The sequence below is a fragment of the Lepus europaeus genome, chromosome 3, assembly GCF_033115175.1.
Source record: "Lepus europaeus isolate LE1 chromosome 3, mLepTim1.pri, whole genome shotgun sequence".
NCBI classification, from domain to species: Eukaryota; Metazoa; Chordata; class Mammalia; order Lagomorpha; family Leporidae; genus Lepus; species Lepus europaeus.
The window spans coordinates 15,710,925-15,729,506 of NC_084829.1; the positions used below are offsets into that span (position 1 = coordinate 15,710,925).

General features: G+C 42.8%; 1 long non-coding RNA gene across 6 annotated transcripts in view; it reads left to right on the plus strand.

Annotated features, from left to right (window-relative positions):
* Positions 1–755: 755 nt before the first annotated feature.
* The window catches only part of LOC133754187 (uncharacterized), a 65,174-nt gene continuing 47,347 nt past the window's right edge, over positions 756–18,582 (plus strand). For 5 of the 6 annotated variants that reach the window (XR_009865166.1, XR_009865167.1, XR_009865165.1 and 2 more), the window contains exons 1-2: positions 756–830; positions 1,172–1,331. This is a non-coding gene — a long non-coding RNA (uncharacterized LOC133754187). Of the gene's footprint in view, positions 831–1,171; positions 1,332–7,780; positions 8,012–18,582 lie in introns of those variants that run through there. The other variant, XR_009865164.1, reaches the window with a different exon arrangement.

Here is an 18,582-nt window from a genome sequence, read left to right on the forward strand (position 1 = left end):
GTGCCAAATACCTGCCCAAATTCACACAAGTGTAATACACATTTTACATGAACTTTTTTGAAGACCCTCATGTTCATGAAAAGGAGTTAAAATCATGCAGTACCAACGCATGAAGCAATCTATCCTATACGATAGAATGAAAAACTCAGAAAAAGAAAACAAAGTGAAAGAAAATTGTGTTTTAACCTACTGCCAAAAGAGAAACTATTTGGGACAAGGGAATAGCCATTTAAAAACTTGGTAAATATTACTCCATGCTCCAAAATGAAGCATGGGTTGATTAAGGATTCAATTGGGGGAAATAACAGGAAAAATAAAATAAAGTTTCCTTTTGAAAATGTGCACTGATTTCTCCTCATAAATTTGCACTTGATGATATATACGGCCAAATCTCTAAAATCATGACAACAGCCTTTTTTGTTGCATTTGCTAAATTCCTATAGAGACCAGCTGGGATCCAGAGATTAGAAAAGGAGAATAAACGGACAAGGAGATTTAGAGAGAAAGTCCACTCTAGACAAGGTCTTCTGCATTCTGAAGTTCCACACTATCTGAGCACCAGTTGAAGGCAAAGACTACTTTCCAACAGGCGCAGTTCTGATTTTTCCAAGACAACAATCAGCGAAGTTCTCCCAAAGTTTTGGAAGCAATGCAATCCCTCCGATTTGGAATGCGAGGAAACTACACATGCGCACTGAGCACCCCTTGGCCGCCGGGCTTTAGTGCGCACGCGCAGGGCCTGGCGCGCTGGGTTTCAGCGCCGTTGCTGGGTTACAGATACCGGGAGCCGAGAGGTTGGAGACGCCGCGGCTCCCAGTGGGCACGTCGTGGTGAGGGCTAGCTCTGGGCTTCCGCAGGGGTGAAAAGCCGCCAGGGAGGGATTTTTCAAACGTACTCTTTAAGCAGGGCGGGTGTCTCCTGATCTGTCCCCTCCGGCGTGAGAATGGCAGACGGGACCCAAGCCCTGCCCGGGAACCGCTTCCCTCACAAGGGTCGCGGGAAGCCGCGCGAAGCTGCCCGTGAGGGTGAGGGAGCCGGAGGGCAGCAGCTCGTGCCGCTCAGGAAAAGTGGCGGGAACTGTGGGGAGCAGGACAGGTACAGGGAAGGCGGTTTCTCTCTCCCGGGTCGCTCCCTGCCGTGGTTTACTTTCACTGTATCTTTTATTCTTCAGGTCCTATGGGGATTTTGTGACGACTGTTTGTACCATGCACACTCCTTCCGTGCTCACAGCCCCCCAGTGAGGAAGCGGGGGGAGGTTGGAAGTTGCAGTTTGCTCAGGATTTTGTCAGCGTTCCAGTTTCCCGCGTTCTTGTGGCTACGCAGTCGCTAAGGTGAGTCCACCTTCAAAAGCAATTGTTTCCATTTCAAAAAACGGGAGTAGGATCTTCCACAAGTGTTTCTTATAATAAGTTTGTTCAATTTCTTTGGTGACTTAATTTTTAAATTGTAATTTCTGAATTGTTTTAAACATTTTTTAAGATTTATTTATTTATTTGAAAGTTAGAGTTACACAGAGAAGGTGAGGCAGAGAGAGAGAGAGAGAGAGAAAGAAAGAGTGTCTTTCATCCATTGATTCACTCTCCAAATGGCCACAAGCTGGGGCTGTGCCAATCCGAAGCCAGGAGCCAGGAGCTTCTCTCGGGTCTCCCACGTGGATGCAGGGGCCCAAGCACTTGGATCATCGTCTGCTGCTTTTCTTAGGTGCATTAGCAGGAAGCCAGATTGGAAGTGGAGCAGCTGGGTCTCAAACCAGAACTCATATGGGATGCTGCACAGCAGGTAGCAGCAAACCTGCTACCTCACAGTGCTGGCCCTGGAATATTCCTTCTGTATCTAATTCATTGAAAACTTTTTTTTTAAGATTTTATTTATTTATTTGAGAGGTAGAGTTACAGACAGTGAGAGGGAGAGAGAGAGAGAGAGAGAGAGAGAGAGAGAGAGAGAGAGAGAGGTCTTCTGTCCATTGGTTCACTCCCCAGTTGGCCATAACGGCCAGAGCTGCGCTGATCCGAAGCCAGGAACCAGGAGCTTCTTCTCGGTCTCCCACATGGCTTCAGGGGCCCAAGTATTTGGGCCATCTTCTACTGCTTTCCCAGGCCATAGCAGAGAGCTGGATCAGAAGAGGAGCAGCCAGGACTCGAACTGGTGCCCATATGGGATGCCGGCGCCGCAGGCGGAGGATTAACCTACTGCGCCACATCATAGTGCCAGCCCCCATTAAAAGTTTTTGTCATCAAGAGTTTGTTTCTTGTTTTTCTAAGTCCTTAAGATGGGCCACCTGATGGTTTATTAGAAATCTGTTTTTAAACTGTAAGCACATATTTCTTTAACTACCTTATTTTTATTTTTATTATCTTTCAAGTATCCTACATTTAAAAAAAATATTTAGAGGCTGGTGCTGTGGCGCAGTGGGTTAAAGCCACCAGCTGCAGTACTGGCATCCCATATGGGCACTGGTTTGAGTCCTGGGTGCTCCATTTCCAATCCAGCTCTCTGCTATGGCCTTGGAAAGCAGCAAAAGATGGCTCAAGTTGTTGGGCCCCTGCACCCATGTGGGAGACCGGGAAGAAGCTCCTGGCTCCTGGCTTTGGATTAGCACCACTCTGGCCGTTGTGGCCAACTGGGGAGTAAACCAGTTGATGGAAGTCCTCTCTCGCTCTGCCTCTCCTTCTTTCTCTGTATAACTCTGACTTTGAAGTAAATAAATAAATCTTTTAAAAAAAAAACAAAAAATATTTATTTATTTGAAAACAAAGTTACAGAGGGAGAGGAGGACACACACATTTTCTGGTTCAATCCCTAAATGACTGTAATCGCCAGGGCTGGGCCAGGCTGAAGCCAGGAATCTCATCTGGGTCTCTCATGTGAGTGGCAGGGGCCAAAATGTTTGGGCCATCCTCTGCTGCCTTCCCCAGGTGCATTTCTCAGGGAGCTGATTCATCAGCGGAGAAGCCAACCTTGAACTGGTGTTAATACAGGATACTGCCCTCACAAGGCAGTAGCCTAACTTATTGCACTGCAATGCTGGCCCTATCTCACATATTTTAATATGTTGTGTTTTCATTTTCATTTGTTTCAAGAGATTTTCTGATTTCCTCTTTGATTACTTAAGGATCAATTGGCTATTCGGTACCATATTTTTCAATTTCTGTCTGTTTGTAAATCTTCTAGTGTTCTTACTGATTTCTAGTTTTATTCCTTTATGATCTGAGAAGATATATGATATGTTTTCTTTTTTTTTTTTTTAGTCTACTGGGATTTGATGTTGATATGGTTTATCCTAGAAATGTTTCATGTGCTGATGAAAACAATATGTATTTTGAATATTTATTTTATTTATTTGAAAGACAGAGTTACAGAGAGAGGTAGAGACAGAGAGAGAGAGAGGTCTTCCACCCGCTAGTTCACTCCCCAGATAGCCGCAAATGCTGGAGCTGCGCCATTCTGAAGCCAGGAGCCAGGAGCTTCTTCCAGGTCTCCCACATGGGTGCAGGGACCCAAGGACTCGGGCCATCTTCTATTGCTTTCCCCAGGACATAGCAGAGAGCTGGATCAGAAGTAGAGCAACCGGGACACGAATGGTGCCCATATGGGAGTGTGTATTCTATAGCTGTTGAGTGAAATGTCCTGTAAATATGTGTTAGATCCATTTCTGGGTTCAGCTACCTACTAATGCACTTGATAAATCAGTGGAAGATGGCCCAAGTCCCTGGGCCCTTATCACCCATGTGGGAGACCCAGATAAAGCTCCTGGTTCCTGGCTTGGGCCTGGCCTAGTCCTGGCCTTTGAGGCTATTTGGGGAGTGGACCTGCAAATGGAATATCTCTTCCTCTCTCCCTCTCTCCCTCTCTCTGTAAAAAACTCTGCCATTCAAGTAAATAAATATATATTTTTAAAATATACAGATGTCAAAGAAGTTCTGAAAAGGTTGTTGATGTTTATTTAATGAGAGGAGCTCATAAACTTCAAGGTTTCTATTGAAAGATATTCAAATAAAACGAGTAACTGGGAACGACTTGTACAGCAGATGGCCAGATAGCCAGATGGCAAGGTAGTTTCATCCATTTCCAACCCAGTGTACAGGTGGTGGCCGATCACACCCTGAGCACCTGGGGACTAGAGGAGGCAGAACTACATAGAACTATGTATGGTCTAGTGTGGGTGAGCCCTCTCCCCCTCTTTTCTCAATTTGCTGATGTCCTTCTGATGTACATGTAGTATGTAGAGCAGGGCAGATAGAACTGGCAGTCAAATCAGTCTTAGAGCTTCCATGGGTAGCTGCTCCTATGCCTATAGTGGCGGGAGATAACTGAGACTCCATGTAGTTTGTTTATTAGGAGCAAGAAAATAGCTCTTACTCTTGTAGAAGTGAGCCTGTCTTTGCTCCAATTTTTTATCTTGTAGACTATTAAAATGTGGAGACTGCCTATTTTAGGCAACTGTTTAAAACTTTAAAATAACTGTCAGGAGAGCTAACTCATAAAGAAACAGTTTATTTGGACTTCATTGCTTTGGAAGTTCACAATCCAAGATTAGGTGAGATGTCCCCATTAGTCTGGTGTCTGATATTGGCAGTTGATGAAGGAACATATGTGGATAGATTACATAGTGAGCAAGCATAGAGAGTACAGCTGCTGCAGTCAGCTCATGTAGTCAAACTTCTGAGAACTGTCTTCCAAGGGCAAGCCCCCCGTGACCAAAAGACTGAAACTATATACTAAACTCCTTAATTGTAGTATTACATACTTAATCCATTGGCCATCGAAACCAGTATATTAACCATTAACATGAGATTTGAGGACCAAGCCCTCATATGTGAACAATACCATAGTACTACCATTGGGCATTGCAGCAGAAGGATCTGGGAGTGGGAGTCCAAAAGATTTCAATTAGTGCTGTAGGAAATGGAGGTACAGTTATCAATATTTGTTTTTCCAGCAGTCTCTCTGCTTGGGTATCTGAATACTTCTGAAGGTTTGTGAAGTTTGCTAGTTCATGTGGACCTGAGTAAGACAGGATATATGCAGGAAAAATGGATGGATTTTATGATTTTAATTTTTAAATCTCTCTGAGAAGATAATTCTCAATAACAGCATATACATATTTTTCTTTGACTTTTGGAATTTATCTTTCAAGTATTTTAGGTGATTTCTGATATAATTTTAGGGTAAAAAGAACAATGAGCCATTATTTTAAAAAAAAAGACTTATTTATTTGAAAGAGTTAGAGAGAGAGACAGACAGACAGACAGACAGAAAGAGATAGAGATCTTCCAGCTGGTGGTTCACTCCCCAAATGACTGCAATGGCCTGGGGCTGGGCCAGGCCAAAACCAGGAATCAGGAACTTCTTCTAGGACTCCCATGTGGGTACAGGGCCCAAGCACTTAGGCCATCTTCAGCTGCTTTCTCAGGTCACATTAGCAGGGAGCTGGATTGGAAGAGAAGCAGCCGGGACTCAAACCGGTGGGATGCTGGTGCTGGCTGAACCCCCCTGTGCTATAGCGTTGGCCCTGTAATTCTGTCAAATAAATAAATAATAATAATAACAATATCAAATTTTAATTATATCAAGGACTGTCCATATAATCTATAGATTGCTAACCTTAGTCCTTTTTTTTTTTTTTTTTTTTTGGCTGTTTCATTCACAGGACTATATTAAATTATACATTGATTTCATACTTAAATAAAAAAAAAACTTCCTTTTTTTTTCTTAGTACCAAAATAATTCTTTTTGAAGAACTTTAATAAGTATTTCCTTATATATTAAATTCTCTCCTAACATCTCCATCATTTCTCCCATCTCCTAGAATCTTGCTTTACCATCACTATTACTTTTTTTTTTTTTTGCATCTTTAATGTCCCAGAGAAGCATTAGAGGGAAAAGGAAGAAGCCAATGACAATATTTGACATGACATTAAAGGTTCTTGTTAACTATGCTCTTAGCTTTGCCGACACTCAAGTCACTCTAGTAGTTACCCTGGCCCTAGAATTAGAGAAAACACTGAGTCCTGCCCTGAAATGGGAGCACTGACCCAATGCTACCCTCTAGTGGCCAGACTGTATCAAAGCACTCAATAACGCAGGAAGGTATTTGGAAACTGACTTATTTGGACCTAAGATGTTTGGAAGTCTGGATAACAGAGACCAAAAAAGTGGCTTTTTTCCCCCTCCCAGGGATCACAAGGCAACTAACTTCCTGAAAAATCCACCTTCAAAAAGGGCTGCTTACAGCTCAAAGCTGCAAGAATGCCAGCCTCTCGCAACAAGCCAATGCCCACTAGAAGCTGGACTCACTTTAAGGAGAGAGTGGTACTTCATCCTCTGCAAGAGGCCACCGGGAGTCCGCTGCCCCGGGACAAGCCTCTCTGCCATGACTGCTGGCTTGCCGAGGGAGGCAGAGGGAGTGGGGCGCAGACTGCACATCGCTGGGCATGGCCTCTTGGAGCTTGTGGTCCATGGCAGGGCTCAGCCTGCCACCACACAAGGGGACAGGGCACTGCCGGCGGGGAGCCCTCTGCCCTGTCAGCCTTCCTGTCTCTTCCAAAGCACAGACCGTGAGGGTGAATGTCCCCTGCAGTAGCCCTCTGGGCATCGGTTCCTGCTGTTTAGAGGTCCCTCTGGCTTCCCAGCTGGCCACGCCCCTTCCAGTTTGTGTGTCTCTGGCCCTCCAGTTGGGCCGGTTTCTCATTCTTCACCGAGAGCATCACAGGTTGAACATCAGGCTTCAGGCAGCAGCTGCTGGGACGCGGGTGAGCGGCCAGGGTGGGGATTCCAGGGCGTCGTGTTGGGACATGGGACAGACTCGTGCTTGAAGCAGCGTTCTAGAACTGGGTGGGGAGCTGGGACGAGTTCTGGCGTGTCCAGCTGCTCGGGGGTCCCGGGCGCCTGGATCTCGACCAGTATGTGGGTGGTGCTGGGTCTTAGTTCATCAAGGCCTGAGCGCTGGCGGCTGCGGGGACTAGGGCTCGTCATCTTCCTCGGGGTCACTGGAGCCGCGGCTCCCGGAACGCAGGCAAAGCACCCATCACCATCACGATCATTGCTTCCGGGCTGGGGCTGGAGCTGGGGCGGTGGCAGAGGCTATGGGTGGGCATTCTCCCCCGCCATCTCCTGGGCCCGGGTCCATGGCTCACACTTGTGTAGCTCCCGGAGCACAACCCACATACCCAAGGGATAGCCAGCCCTTCACTGGACTTTTTTTTTTTTTTTTTTTTTTTTTGACAGGCAGAGTGGACAGTGAGAGAGAGAGAGACAGAGAGAAAGGTCTTCCTTTTGCCGTTGGTTCACCCTCCAATGGCCGCCGCGGTAGCGCGCTGCAGCCGGCGCACCGCGCTGTTCCGATGGCAGGAGCCAGGTGCTTCTCCTGGTCTCCCATGGGGTGCAGGACCCAAGGACTTGGGCCATCCTCCACTGCACTCCCGGGCCACAGCAGAGAGCTGGCCTGGAAGAGGGGCAACCAGGATAGGATCGGTGCCCCGACCGGGACTAGAACCCGGTGTGCCGGTGCCGCAAGGCGGAGGATTAGCCTAGTGAGCCGCGGCGCCGGCCCCTTCACTGGACTTTTAACCAAATAAATGAACCCATTTTTACAATACAGTTTATTCTGAAGGTGTTCCAGAAAACCTTGTTTTCATGGTCTGCAACCTGCATCATGAGAGGAAGACTCGAGTTTTGATATCCAAGTAATGTCGTTCTCTTTGAAAATAAAAATCTGTTTCTGAGTTTTGTTTATATATTCTTACAATTGGCCGTGATATAGCTGTTATCATTTTTACAGGAAAATGGCTCAGAGAAAGCCATTTTATAGAAATGGGACTCGTTGAGAATTTGAAAGAGTTGGGGCTGAAAAGAATACACGGCTGGAAAATACACAATAGAGGAAACATGGCACATGATCAAGGATCGCGTGGATGAGTATTCCTACTGACCTTTGAATTGTACCAATACTGCTTTTATAATATTCACACCTAAGTGAATCTTTAATTGGTCCAATTATTTGTTAAAGAATAATTTAAATTAAAATTAAAATAAATTAAAATTTCTGTTTACACATTGAGGTTCTTTGTATCTATTAAATGAGAAAATAAATTTTAATTTAATTTTATTTAAATTAAATTTAATTTAATTTTAATTTTCTCCTAAAGGGAAAAATATAAAGTTATTTCTTTCTGGAGTGATTTGGATTTTTTTGAGTGATTTCTTTGAGAGGCAAAGATACAGATTGAGAAGGAAGGAGAGAGAGAGAGTGAGAGATTGAGAGAGAAAGTTGTTCTCTGCTTGTTCACTTTTCCAAATGCCTGTAACACCTAAGGCTAACCTGAGGCCAAAAGGAGGAGCCAGGGACTCATTCCTGTTCATCCACATCAGTTGCAGGTACCGAATTACTTGAACTATAGCTATTGTCTCCTGTGATCTACCTTGGCATTATGTTGGAGTCAAGAGTTTGCAGAGTGGACATCCTTTTATATTTTCATTTTTTTGTAAGATGCATTTATTTATTTGAAAGGCAAAGTTACAGAGAGAGAGGAAGAGACAGAAAGAAAGATCTTTCATCTGCTTGTCTTCTCCCCAAATAGCTGCAAGGGCCTGGCAGCCAGGAGCCAGGAGCTTCATCTGTGTCTTCCACATGGGTGGCAGAGGCCCAAGTGCTTGGCCCATCTTCCACTGCTTTTAGATTTTAGATTAGCAGGGATGTGGATTGGAATCAGAACAGCCAGGACTTGAACAGGTGCTCATTTGGGATGCCAGTGTCACAGGCAGTGACTTAACCCTTTTTGCCACAATGTCAGCCCCCAGAATGGGCATCTTTTTTTTTTTTTTTAAAAGATTTATTTGAAAGAGTTACACACACACACACACACAGAGAGAGAGAGAGAGAGAGAGAGAGAGGTCTTCCATCCAATGGTTCACCCCCCCAATTGCCTGCAATGGCCGGAGCTGCGCTGATCCAAAGCCAGGAGCTTCTGTGTCTCCCATGTGGGTGCAGGGGCTCAAGGATTTGGGCCATCTGCTGCTGCTTTCCCAGGCCATAGCAGAGAGCTGGATCAGAAGTGGAGCAGCTGGGTCTTGAACCAGCACCCATGTGGGATGCTGGTGCTTCAGGCCAGGGCATTAACCCACTGCACCGCAGCACCAGCCCCCAGAATGGGCATCTTAAGTGTCTTAACTACTAAGCCAAACACTCACACCATGACTTATGTTTTGCTAATAATAATGCAAATAATGAATATACATAATGCGTTCATTAACTGAATGAACTCATGATTTTTTTCTAAAATAAATCATATGGAAGAAATGAATGCCAACAAAGCATACAAAATATTATCTGGAAGCTGACTTGTTAACTGTAAATGGAAACATTTCTTATTAGTCTCAAGAGAATTTATTAACTTTGCATTTATAGTTGTTACACACTGTGTAAATTCTTTCATTTGTATGTTGCTGTGGATTCGTTCTGAGAGGAGGAGCATGGTGGCGGCAAGAGGTGCGGAGTCACCACACAGACCCTGGGAGTTGGGTGAAAGTGGGCCAGAGGCAAGCAGCCCGCAGACTCATTTATTTCAGTTGGTAGAGCAGCTTAAATAGCCAAGGCAGCCAATCTGGTCAAGGGGTGGTTTATGCCCTAACCAATCACAGCCTGTTGACAGGCAGTATTTGAAGCCATCCAATCACAGCCTGTTGCCAGGCAGGCTTCGTTGCCAGGTGGGTTTTGAAGCCATTCCTGAGTGGCATGGCCTTCTCATTCCAGCACATTTGTAGAACTCAGTAATCCTGTTTACTTGAGTTTTAGTCACTTTCTTCTTTCCTCAAATGCATATTGAGCCCTGATTAACAATCATTCATTTTGGGAAATCATAGCACTATTTATTATTTGGAAGGCAGAGTTACAGAGAGGGAGAGAAGGAGAGGCAGATTTTCCATCTGCTGTTTTATCCTCTAAATGGCTACAATGGCCGGCGCTGGGCTAGACTGAAGTCAGGGGCCAAGAGCTTCACTGGAGACTCCCATGTGGGTAACAGGGGCCAAAGGACATGGGCCATACTCTGCTGCTTTTCTCAGGCCATTGGCAGGGAGCTGGATTAGAAGTAGAGCAGCTGGGTCATGAACCAGCGGCCATATGGGATGCCAGCATCTTAGGCAGCAGCTTTAGTTGCTACATCACGATGCGGGCCTCTGAACTCGTTGTTTCACTGACTTAATGATGATCTATGTCTAATAGAGCCCCAGTACAGCTATTTTGCAGAATGCTGTTATCCTAGTATTACTATAGCATGCCCTGAGACCTAGTTGTCCTCCCTATTCGTTACTGACCAAACTTTGATAACAAGAGCAAAATAATTAATATCCTACAAGATTTTCCAAATGAAAAGCAATGATTATATTACTGATTCCATATAGACAGTACTGCAGTGAAATTTAAGGCCCTCTCACTGTAAAAAAGTAGAGTGAGTTGAATTGACCAAATACCCTAGTTCTTACAGTTTTTGGCATTTTATTTTAGGGTGATGCAAGAATTTCAGGTTTCAAAAGAAAAGCTGTTCCAAATAGGAAAAGTAAGAATAAAAGGGAATTTTTATGGTTTTAACATTTTTATTTATTTACTCTATTTAAAAGGCAAGGAGAGAAAATATATCCTATCCATTAGTTCAATAACAAAATGCTTCCAACAACTGGAGGTTGTATCACACTGAAGCCAGGAGCTGGGAGCTCAGTCTGTTTCTCCATTATGAGTATCAGGGACACAACTATTTGAGTCAGCATTTGCTCTCTACCTTATTGTGCATTAGCAGGAAGATGGAGTGAGTAGCTGGAGCCTAGACATGATGAGCCTAGACATGAGGCTAGATTTGGGACATAGGCACCCCAAAGAATGTCTTAATTGCTACTGCACACACACACATCTCTGAAAAGGACTTTTAAATTTAATTTTATTTTTCTTGAAAATAGATATTAATCTCACAAAGTAAGGAATTCATGACAGTGATCATAGCTTGGGGAAAGAAGAGTATGGTCATTTACATGGTATTATTCATTGAAGCAATGTTTATTACTATATACCAAATGATATGACATTCACAACATTTTATGCTCTAACTTCCACAAATAAGAGAAAATGAGAAGTTTGCCAGTTTTGACTTGTGAATGTGGTTTAAACCACACCAGCCTCTTATCAGCCAGGACCCCTGCGGGATAGAAAATCTCCTTCGAGAAAATGAAATCTTAAGGAGGAATCAAAATGAAATGCAGAAACTAGTAGAACAGGGAAGTGTGATAGTGAAGAGAAATCAAAATGAAATGAAGAACTCAATAGATCAGATGACAAACACATTAGAGAGCCTTAAAAATAGAGTCAGTGAAGCAGAAGAGAGAATATCGGACTTAGAAGACAGAGCGCAGAAATATACAGTCAAACCAAAGACAAGAAGAGGAAATTAGAAATCTAAAAAATATTGTTGGGAATCTACAGGATACTACTAAAAAACCCAACATTCAGGTTATAGGAGTTCCTGAAGGCATGGAGAGGGAGAAAGGATTAGAAGGCCTTTTTAGTGAGATACTTGCAGAGAACTTCCCGGGTTTGGAGAAGGACAGAGACATCCTAGTACAGGAATCTCATAGAACCCCTAGTAAACATGACCAAAAGAGATCCTCACCATGACACGTTGTAATTAAACTCACCACAGTGAAACATAAAGAAAAGATTCTAAAATGTGCAAGAGAGAAACGTCAGATTACTCTCAGAGGATCTTCAATTAGACTCACAGCAGACTTCTCATCAGAAACCCTACAAGCTAGAAGGGAATGGCGAGACATAGCCCAGGTACTAAGAGAGAAAAACTGCCAGCCCAGAATATTATATCCTGCAAAGCTCTCATGTGTGAATGAAGGTAAAATAAAGACCTTTCATAGCAAACAGAAATTGAAAGAATTTGTCGCCCTGCAAAAGATGCTCAAAGATGTGTTACACACAGAAACACAGAAACATGGTCATCAATATGAAAGAAGGTAAAGGAAGGAAACCTCACAGCAAAAGATCACAGGAAGCTCAAAATATATATTAGAAAAATATCTTTGGCAAATGGCAGGGCAAAGTTACTACTTATCAGTAGTCACATTGAACGTTAATGGCCTGAACTGTCCAGTTAAAAGACACAGATTGGCTGATTGGGTTAAGGAACAAAACCCATCTATTTGCTGTTTACGAGAAACACATCTTTCCAACAAAGATGCATACAGACTGAATGTGAAAGGCTGGAAAAAGATACACAATGCCAACAGGAATGGAAAAAGCTCAGGCTAAAATTTGTGTTAGCTTATTTAAAATGTTATCCTAATTGTGTTACTAGACATGATAGTTATCTTAATGAGAAAGCCCCAGAGGCCTAAAGGGTTAAATACTTGTAAAATCCTATAGGTGCATTCAAAAATACTGTGACGTAAGCAAGTGCCTCTTGTTGGTTGATTACTTTAAAATTTAAACATGGCAACTTAAAGTCTTTTGTCATCCACAGTTATATAAGATTTGCTGCTCATAAAACTAAAGCCTTGTTGGTTCTGTGTTTAGCTGTCCTCCTATAGGTTCCTACGGACTTTTTCCAGCCACTTCTATTGTATTCAGTACTTTGGGATGGCTCTGTAAACAGATGAAGCCAATAATGTATTAACAGTACCAACTGAGAGAAAGTATGGTTAACTGAGGTTACTAACAACAAAAAGCAATTCAAATCAATTAGCAATTTATAAAAAGAGTTTAAAGACTTTAAAAGCTATTATTAAAATTGCTATATTGGTCTATTATGTTATATGTGTGTACATATTGTATGTCCACATGGGGAAATTTTATTAAGAGTTTTATTTTAATTGGCTTATAGATAAGATTGTCCATAAATTTAAGCTGCTAAAATTAACCAAAGGTATGTTTTAATTTGTGGGACCTGAATCTGTGTATCATATGTTTTAAACTTGTTGGTAGAAAGAAACTAAAAACATTTTAGATGGTTGTGCTTAAGTTTACTGGTTAAACAAACTACACCATGTTAGATATTTAAGAGGTGTTTCCAAATACATGATTCTTAAAATTTATAGAAGGCATTGGACCTTCTGGTAAATGTTTTCTTAAGTTGTTATCTAATGGTTGAAACGGTTTGCTAAGTATTCATGTGATATTGCTATTGTCAGCAAGCGATCTAGGAATTGCTCCCTCATTTCTCTATTCTAAGCCCAACTTCTTCTTTCATTTCTCTATTCTCTTCAAGGTAGGAAACTAATTCTATTATAAAGGAATCTGTAGGACGCACAATTTAATCTTTAGACCTTATAAAAGAGATGGCTAACATTTTTCTGCAATAGCATAGCCAAAATAAGAGCTTAAATAATAATCTCATAGCTAGATTCACTTCGCCATCAGCGAAGTATACAGTAAGTAGAAAAAACCTCCCTTTCAGACAAAAAGGAAAGAAAGTTTTTAAGTGAGAATATGATTTTCCTCATGGGCATTGTCTACCTTAGAAAAACTACTACAGAACATGCCTGTGACGATAGACTTGTAGTTCAGGCCACTGAAGATTAGAGATGGGACGTGGGCACTCCCTTGACTTGCATCCTCTGGTCTGCTTTAACAAAAACCAAGAGGAAAAGAAAGCTCGGCATCAGAAGCAATGGGTGGCAGGCCTATTACTGGCTGATCTGTACAGTGATCTGCCCTCAAGGAGACCCAACAGGCCAGTCCACTGCAGTGGCTTTCAATGTGGTAAGCCTGGGCTTCAGCAGAAGTCAGCTTGTGAAGAGCCCCGGCAGCTCTGCCAAGAGTTGGATCACTGGAAATGGACCTGCCCTGGAGTCGAAGGATGCCCAGGTCAGAGCCACAGATCGTATTGGCTCTAAGCTGAAAAGCCCTTCACTCAGCCCAACTTCCAAAGTGACCACTGCAGCTGAGGGTATGGCCAAGTAGGGTTAGCAACATTGCAGGCAGAACTATAAATTTCTTGTTAGAGATGCGACCTGCCTTTACCTGGCCAGCTCTCCTCCCAGGCCAGCCAAGTAATGAAAGTCAACAGAGTGCCTTCCCTCTAGGAGGTTCACACCTCCCTTAGGATGTACCCCATGTGAAGAGATAGATAGGTGTGGGCCTCTTAACTTACAAGGCCTAAAGCCCACCAGATTATTATCAAGCCCCTTCTATCAGGTTCTATTTGCCTCTCAATCAGAAAACTTAATTGTAGCTTAGACAGCACCTTTCTTAGCTCCTCTAATAATGACTCTGTCCTTTGTTCTAGACCCTGTCTAGTGCACTTGAGCCTCAATCCTTTGTAATCATAACCTCTACTCTACCACCAATGGCTCTACTCCCAACCTGTGTGTACTGATGGTCTTCTTACCTACTTAATGCTGTATAATTGTTCAAAATTTATCTACAGACAAACCTCTCTACCTACAAAAGATGAGTGACTTTTCTCCCAGTCTTGGCTGGAATCAGCTTTCCGGTCTGTTGGGTGTTCCCCAATAAACCCTTTCCCTTAAAAAAAAGGGAGGTGCTTTTTTCTGAAGGGAGGAGAGAACTCCACTTTGACTATGACCTTGTCTAAATATGATCAGAGTCGGCGAACTCGGAAGGCCTCCATAGCCTTGGCAACTCATGACGACAGCCTAGGGTCGTTACTGGCGCCATAAACTAGAGTGTCAATTTGTTGGGTCAACAACAGGAGTCACTGTGCACTTGTTCCTCATGTGGGATCTCTGTCCTTAATGTGCTATACACTGTGATTTAATGCTATAACTAGTACTCAAACAGTATGTTTCACTTTGTGTTTCTGTGTGGGTGCAAACTGTTGAAATCTTAATATATACTAAATTGATCTTCTGTATATAAAGAGAATTGAAAATGAATCTTGATGTGAATGGAAGGGGAGAGGGAGTGGGAAAGGGGAGGGTTGTGGGTGGGAGGGAAGTTATGGGGGGGAAGCCATTGTAATCCATAAGCTGTACTTTGGAAATTTATATTCATTAAATAAAAGTTATAAAAAAAGATGAAATCCTGTGACAACATGGATGGAGCTGTATGGGGGTCATAATGTTAAGTGAAATAAGCCAACTACAACATGATGTCACTCATATGTAGAATCCAATAAAAGTGCAAGTAGAATGATGGTTCAGCTGGCGCTGTGGCTCACTAAGCTAATCCTCCGCCTACGGCGCAGGCACCCGGGTTCTAGTCCCGGTTGGGGTGGCACATGGGAGACCAGGAGGAAGCACCTGGCTCCTGGCTTCAGATCAGCGCAGCGCGCTGGCCACAATGCACTGGCTGTAGCGGCTACTTAGGGGGTGAACCAATGGAAAAAGGAAGACCTTTGTCTCTCTCTTTCACAGCCTAACCTTGCCTGCTAAGGGGTAAGTTTATTGCAATTGGTGCTTACATAAAGAAATTGGAGGCTGGCGCCATGGCTCACTAAACTAATCCTACACCTGCGGTTCCAGCACCCTGGGTTCTAGTCCTGGTCAGGGCGCCAGATTCTGTCCCGATTGCTCCTCTTCCAGTCCAGCTCTCTTCTGTGGCCCGGGAGTGCAGTAGAGGATGGCCCAAGTGCTTGGGCCCTGCACCCACATGGGAGACCTGGAGAAGCACCTGGCTCCTGGCTTCAGATTGGCACAGCGTGCCACCCACAACACACTGGCTGTAGTGGCCACTTAGGGGGTGAACCAACGGAAGGAAGACCTTTCTCTCTGTCTCTCTCACTGCCTAAAAAAAAGAATGATGGTTCAGATGCAGAGAAGGAGGCAAGGGGGAAGCCTGATTAGTGATAGTGGGCAGTTATAGTAATATAGGATGAAGAAATTCTGGTGTTTTATTGCGAATACAGGTAATGTACTGTGCATTTGTCTTAAAGGATTTTGAATGTCTTAATGATTAAAATAGTAAATGAGGATTTAGATACCTTTATTCAGATTTGAACATTATATAATCTGTACATGTATTAAAATATCACATGCCATTTGGAGTTTGCCTACCTGCCATTCTCAATAGAAATAATTCTAATTAGGACAACTGTCTTACATAGGCAAAAGAGACAAGTCAAACCCAGAAGTAGGTTGAAATATTAATATAGATATTTTCATCTGTTTTTCTATGCAGACAGAGCTTTTGTGTTATTTCTAAAAGTCAGGATTATATTGAGGTGCTGGTGCTGTAGTGTAGCGGGTAAAGCTGCCACCTGCAAGTGCTGGCATCCCATATGGTCTCCAATTCAAGACCCAGCTGCTCCACTTCCAATCCAGCTCTCTGCTATGACCTGGGAAAGCAGTAGAAAATGGCCCAAGTGCTTGGGCTCTTGCACCCATGTGGGCGACCCAGAAGAAGCTCTTGGCTCCTGGCTCCTGGCTTCAGATTGGCCCAGCTGCAGCTGTCACAGCCACTTGGGGAATTGAACCAACAGATGGAAGAGCTCTCTTTCTCTGCCTCTGCCTCTCTCTAATTCTGCCTTTCAAATAAATAAAATAAATCTTTTTTTTTTAAAGATTATATTGAACATGTGTCTACAAAATGCTTACTGTGAATCAGGCATTGTGCTAAAATACACATTCTTGACAGGGATGATACTGCTCAAAATGAACAAAAACCATTCTGTCTTGGGATTGGAAAAGTTTTACTGTTTTTACATATAATATGTATATAATATATAAACAGCTATAGAATATATTGATGGTATTAAAATTTAGTGAAGGAAAGGAGACAATTAGGTGGGAAAATATCCAATAATACTTCAAGAGGAGGGCAATAATGAACGAAAAAGGTTAAGAAAAAATTCAGAGGCATGCAGATGTAGACACATGGAATAAATCATACTCCACCTTTTACTGAAAGCTATATGATCAAAGAGAAAATGCACATCCTGGTCAGAGGGGCCTGTGTCAGTCAAAGCATGGAAGCGTAGAAGAGCCTGGCTCAGTATGTTTGCAGTTTAGTCCATGAACTGGACAGGCAGGCATACCACGGAGAAATATCTCACCAATAGTGAATAGTGAATTAACTGTTGACCTCAGCCTATTGATATACAGTTATAGTTATATGGTTTTAGGTTACAAAAGAAGTTATCACAGATGAAATCATTAGCTTTCTATAACTAAGACTAAGATATAAAATTCTGAAGTGCCTAGAATTATTATACAGATGATACAATTGTAGGTTTTTTTTTACATTTCTGCTCATATTTCCAAATTTTCTATAATGAAAGTGTCTTAATTATATAATTAAGATAAAACACAATGTTTCAAATCAAACAGGTACCAATAAAATAATTACCTGAATAGGAGAAGCAGGGCATCTTAACAGTTACACTGGTAACTAAATTAAGTATAGTGTTTTTAGGTAATTGTGCCACAAGAATGCATAGAAAATACTTTAAAAATTAGGCATAAGAGTACAGAAATAGAAAGTTTTTTCTGAAATCAGTTTAAATTCACTTTGATAGCTGAATGCTCAACTGTTTGGGACTTTGGTAATCAGTTGTTGAGAATAATTTTTTTAAGATTTATTTATTTTATTTGAAAGGCATAGTTACAAAGAGGCAGAGGCAGACAGAGCGAGAGCAAGAGAGAGAGAGAGAGAGAGAGAGAGAGGTGTCTTCCATCCACTGGTTCACTCTCCAAATGGCAGCAATGGCTGGAGATGGGCCCATCTGAAGCCAGGAGCCAGGAGCGTCTTCCGGTTCTCCTACTCAGATGCAGGTGCCCAAGGATTTGGGCCATCTTCTACTGCTTTCCCAGGACATAGCAGAGAGCTGGATTGGAAGTGGAGCAGCCTGGACTTGAACTGGCACCCATATGGGATGCCAGCACTATAGGTGGTGGCTTTCTTCTATGCCACAGTGCCAGCCCCCATAGCTCTTATTTAAAGTTAAAAATCTATATAAACTTAAAATTCAATAAAACTACTCAAAGCCTTCACTTATGGGGCTGGCATTGTGATGTGGTGGGTTAAGCTGCCACCTGCAATGTTGGCATCCTATATGAATGCTGGTTCAAATCCCAGCTGCTTCACTTATGATCCAGCTCCCTGTTAATGCACCTGGGATTTCAGCAGAAGATGTGGGTGATGTGGTTGATGTGGGTTGAATTCTTGGCTCCTGGCTTCAGCCTGACCCATATCCAGCTGTTTCACTGACTTGGGGTAGTGAATCCAAAGTTGGAAGATCCCTCTGTCTGTCTTTCCCTCCCTCTGTAACTCTGCCTTTCAGATTATGAACAGATCTTCTCTCCTACCCTTCCTCTGGCCCATTCTCCAAACCTTATTCCTCATCCCTCTCCCATTCCCACTCTTAAATTTTACAAAGATCTACTTTCAGTTTACTTAATGATCATAAAGTTATCCCTACACTAAATAAAAGAGTTTAACAAATAGTTTGAAAGGAAAAAAAAACACTGTTCCTCAATAGAAGAGATGAGTGCTATAAATAACCACTGAATCTCAAAATGTCCATTTTTCCAATACATTATTTTTTTAAGATTTATTTATTTGAAAGTCAGAGTTACACAGAGAGAGGGGAGGTATAGAGAGCGAGGTCCTCCATCTGATGGTTCACTCCC